The following is a 5,737-nucleotide window of genomic DNA, read 5'->3' as shown; positions in this document are numbered from 1 at the left end:
TGATAAATATAGATAAAGTTGTTCATGAGTTGATGTTACCGTCATAACAGTATGTACATATGATGTTTGGCCTGTTAAAGTTAAAGCGATAAGTATTTTATTTGAATTGAGTGATTGATCAAGAGCTAATGGGGCTCTTTTCCAAGTTTTTTTGCATATAGTGATCAATCCAAATTCTTGATCGTTAAAGGCAAGTCATTGGAAATGAGTGTATATCTATAGTAAGTACATTTGAAATCCTCGAGTAGAAGAGTCTACTTGGAAAGTAGAGTCAGATATGCTTGAAAAATATCCTCACTTGTGTAATTAGACCAGATTCTGAGGACATAATCTTTTTAAGGGGGGAAGGATATAACGACCCGTGTATTTTTGAATTATTTAAATATGTGATTATTATGGAAATTATTAAATAAAATATGTGTATTGGTTTTGACCACTATGTGTTGTTTGATTATTATCTAGGTGCGATTTATGATGTACCGGGTTCTTCGCGTGATTAATTAAGGAATTGTATTGAATTTTTTCACTTTTAAAGTGGATTTAATGTAAATTTATTTGTATAAATATTTGAAGTATCTCTAAAATTGTTTTTATGATTTTATAATTATAATAATTATTTTTCGGATTTTATAAAATTTTGAAATCAATACTTTATCAATTATTTAGACCTGTATGATTTTTTTTGATAGCATTTATTTGAAAAATCTGTATTTAATTCCAGAATTCTTCGAAAATTATGAAACTCATATTTATTTAAGTTTGAAATATTTCGAGAATTTTAAAATTATTTTGGAAATTTTCGGGATTAATTTCATCGACGTGTCGATCCGTTTAATTGCTAAAAGCGGGTATAAACTGCCTTTCAGAAATTATTTTAAAATTACGAAAATTATGTTTTTATGAGCTTCGGGATATTTGTAATATTTTAAGACTAATTTGATTATTTTTCGGATTAATTTTATTCGTAGGATTGTTCATTATTTTTGTAAAGCACGAACAAAATTTGGGGTTACAGAAAGAATTAGGACACGTGTTGTGATTTTGTTAAAATATAGATACGTGGCAGCATTCTGTAATTCAACTATTATGTGTTCTAAAAAGAAAATTAGATTGATAAGAACAGAGGTTCTAATCCCCTCCTTTCCATCTCTCTCTTCTATCTCTATTATCTCCCTCAATCTCTCTGTCTCTCTTGGTTTATCTACCTGTTAATCTCTTTCTCCTCTATTTTCTTTCGGTCTTCCATGTTCTTCCCATACTCTCGCCGCCATGCGACTCCGGTGAACCGCTGCCGTATTTTTCCGTCTTACCCTGTTCAATTGCGTGTGTACGATGTGTATAGGTGTGTGTATGTATTCTGTATGTGTGTGTTGCAGTGTATCGAGTGTGTGTGTCATTGTTTGCAGTGTTGCTGCTGGTTTTTTTTCCGGCTCTATGTTCGTTTTGTGTTGTTGGCGCGTGTAGCGCGTGTGTGTTGTGTGTTCTGTTGGTTAATTCCCTGTGTTGATTTGTACGGTTAATTCCAAACGGAATTTTTAATTCTTTTTACAGAAATTTTTTGATCAATTATTCGTGATATAATTATTCTTCGTGCGGAATATTTATTTTATCGGTGAAATTATGTTGGAAACCCGAAACTAATCGGGTACCCGTAAATTTTGCCATCGTCGACGGTGAACTTCGGTGAGTCGACGGTGGACCGTGATGAATTAATTTTGAGTCCTATAATTATAAAACAATACTTAGTAATTAATTCGTACTGTTACTTTCGATTTGTAAATAGTCGGATATAATTATTAAGGTCCGAACTGGAATGCGAATAATAGTAATAATAAAATAGTTGAATCGGTGATTGGGATTTGTGACGTGGATTTCGGTTATGGTATTGGTTGAAGTAATCATTGTATTGTTTGTTCTTGAATTGACGTCGATTGATGTTTCGACGGGTAGTCCGATAAACAAAGGGGACGCTATCCGATTTCCAGGGAATCGTACTATGGAAATACGGAAGCGTATCCGAGGATTATCGGGACGTCGAGCGAGTTTAAGCAAATACATGTACGTATGTTTTATATCAAACCAGATTGTATGTTGTAGTGATACGTTTTGCCAAAACCAATAACCCTAATTTCGTAAAATGACGAGTATACGTATTTTCTAAAAACGAGCACTGGATCGATTTTGAGAATATGAACCCTAATTGTTGTTTGTGTTATTCTAATATGAATAATTACGAGTCGGGTTTGAATATCGTTGGGTAAGAATTAGTATCGAGGATATGTCAAGCATACCTAGACGTCTAACCAAGGGTATTTCGACCCTGTAGGTTATATCGGGAACACTGAAAGTGGATGATAAACTAAAGATAACATAGCCATCAGTTGACGAGCTCAGTAGAGTTTCAACAGAAAAACCTGAGTGTCGAAGTCGAATCCAATGGAATCTATTGGTTGGACGTTAAAGCCTGAGCGGCAGAGTCGGCTCAGAATTGATCAGTAATAGTTGTAAAGCCTGTAAGGCAAGTATTTCTGAACTTTTCTCGAAAATACATCGCAAATATTTTCGAACTGTTTCCTAACATGTCGTTATTATGCAACATAACTCTTGTTTATATTGCAAGTGCTTTAGACTATTTACCCTTGAACCCTGATTTTTCTTGATCTTGAGTCGTAAGCCTTATTCTTTGTAAACCATCCTTTGTTGATCCTCAAGATACCAAATTACACAAATATGATACTACTCCCCAAATGTATAACTACCAAACACCAAACAGTAGAATAAAATTGTTTGAGAACACAGAAACTTTTATACTCCAGCCATTCTTTATAACATCAAAGAACTATACCTTGAAAAATCACTATTTGTCTAATACCTGATTCTTTTACAAATTAAAAGCCGTTTCTTTTACATACCCTGATATACCCTTGTGATATCCATGAGTTTCCTTACGTTTTATTCAAATGTTTAATCATCATTGATTATGATCTTGTGTTATCGAATTATATTGTTTACATATTGAACTGCTTTAGGATTGGATAGTTTTTATATATGTGGACCAGATTCGTGGTCAGACCATACCAATGGTCAAGTTAGGCCAATATGTGCCTTGGATCCAGTAAGTAGAGCAGTGATGTGTGCTTTGCTCGGGGTTAGTGCGTAATTGATCAGCAGCCTAACCTTGGTTTTAAAACTCAAAATGAATATCCAATTCTAATCATTAGTTAAAAAGAAACTTGATTCCTCTGAATCATTTCATTTGATTATTTCTTAACCTCAGTTATCCCTACTAAAACTTGTTGAGCTAGTTAGCTCACCCTTGCGATTTTTTTATATATTTTACAGTTGAAAAGAATATGGATGATAGTGAAGTCCTCATTCCAAAAGTACGGGCTAAGGTTCCAGTTGAGTTGGATCGAGCTAGCAGAAGCTTCATGCGGTAGAGAGATAGTCAAATTATAAGAATGATTTTGTTATCAGTTGTAAAGTTAAATTAGTTGGGATTTGGTAAGTTGTAATAAAAGTTAAGATTGTGGCTTGTTTTCATACTTTAACCTGTTGCGATCCGTGGTTTTGTGAAACAGGGTCATTATAAATAATATATCTTATACAGGTTTATATATTGTGTATGTGTTGTGGACCCCAAACTTCTGACCCGGGTTTGGAGGGTGCCACATCTACTGCTTGTGGAGCTTGAGTCAGTCTCAAGCAAGAGAATGAATACTTAAAAAACAAGATGAAGTGTGCCAATGAGATTGAACCTGTGTTAAGAGAAAAGATTGAAAAGAATGAGGTGAAACTAAAATTATTGAGGAATCCATCTAATTAGGTTGGTCAATACCATGAGAGGAACAAACTATGTGCTAACATAGTAATTGTTCTTGATTATGATGTTTTCAACAACAACAAGAAAGATGTTGGTGGTAAAGGAAAAGCAACAGAAAATGAAGATGTCCCAGCCATGCTGAAAAAGGTTGGTGCACCAATATTCAAAGCATGTGAAATAGATTTTAGTGAAGAGGAGTTGATTATAAAGCAAGAAATTGTTGATGAGGACAGTGAGAAGAAAAATAAAGAAATAACTTCAATTACCAAAACTGAGAATAAGCTCATGGCCAACCAAGAATCCAAGACACATGTCAATGAAGTAAAAACTGAAGATGCAAGAAGGAAAAAGAAGAATAGAAATGGGAAGATTGTGATAAACAAGAGAAAAAACTTTTCCTATGTTGCAGATGCTCCAAGAAAATAATGTCAAAAGTGTGGCTCTGCGAATCATCTAACTCACCTTTGTAAAATGGTTATTAGTAAGCCAGGAGTGGGAGCATGCAAGTACAATGAGGCAAAAACTGAAGATCCTTATTCATTCTGTGACAAATTTGACTGTATACCTTGCAACATGAAAGTAATGACAAGTTGCCACAAACTGAGAATTGATCTTAAGGAAATTAATATTGGGTCCTCAATTAAAAAGGAAAATGCACATCATTCAATGAATTCTACTCTTTCTGAATCATCAAACTCTACCTCTATCAAATCTATTAATAAGAGAATAGTACCCAACACTGCTTGGGTTGCTATGTTAGAGATATTTGAGATGTCATGTCTAATATGATTCATGTTTAGTTTTCAAGTCTTAACAAACAGGATATATCAGGACTTACTAGAAGTCAGAACTTAATATCATAACTTAAGGTTATATCAGAACTTAAGTGCAGGAAGACTTACAGTTAAGTAAGGAAGCTGATTTACAGTAGAAGATCGAGACTGAAACAAAAGAAGATATGCATGGAAAGAGTTAGAAGACTGGAAGACTTGTAGAAGATATCTGATTGATATATTTTAGGAGACAGAATTATATTCCATATCAATTAGAAGTTATCTTGTAATTGTGTACTATATAAACACAAACTTAGGGTTTACACTATATGTGATATCATTATCGAGAAGATTATACATTGTAACCTAGCAGCTCTTAGTGATAGTTGTTTATCACTGAGAGAGAAAAACAATTCTTATTGTAACAGAGTTTATTCAATATAATTGATCTTTATTACATACTTGTGTTAAAATGATTTGATTATATAAACACTGTATTCAACCCCCTTCTACAGTGTTGTGTGACCTAACAATTGGTATCAGAGCTTATCTGTTAACACACATACAGTAAAGATCCAAACAATCATGTCTGAAGAAGCACAAACTCCAACCAAGCCCACCAAAACTGAAGAAACTCAAAAGACTCAAACCCACAGTCGATATGAGACTATTAGGTTTCCCATACTGAGACCTTCTGAGTATCCCATATGAAAAGTGAAGATGGCTATGTTTCTGGAAGCTACGGATCCAGAATACCATGACAGAATTAATGAAGGACCACATAAGCCTACCAAACTCTCTATTGTAGTTGCTGATCAACCAGCAAAGACCATACCAAAGGAGAAAGGTGAGTACACAGCTGAAGACATCTCATCTATTGCCAAGGATGCAAGGGTAAGGCATTTGCTGCATTGTAATATCCTATATTTTCAAATACTATTATTATTATTATTTGGAATTGTTTATGTGATTTTTATGTGAATTTTGGTGAATTATTTGGTAATTGAAGTGATGTTTTGACTTTTTATATGTGATATTCTTTGAATTTTAATTTTTATATGTCCAGAATAAAATATAGATAATTGTGATATTTTCTGGTAATTTTTGGAGTGTTATATGATTTTATAATGATTTATGAATT

The sequence above is a fragment of the Apium graveolens genome, chromosome 8 (assembly GCF_009905375.1).
Source record: "Apium graveolens cultivar Ventura chromosome 8, ASM990537v1, whole genome shotgun sequence".
In the NCBI taxonomy this organism is placed as follows: domain Eukaryota; kingdom Viridiplantae; phylum Streptophyta; class Magnoliopsida; order Apiales; family Apiaceae; genus Apium; species Apium graveolens.
The sequence above is the reverse complement of the archived record's forward strand: the minus strand, read 5'-3'. Positions refer to the sequence as shown.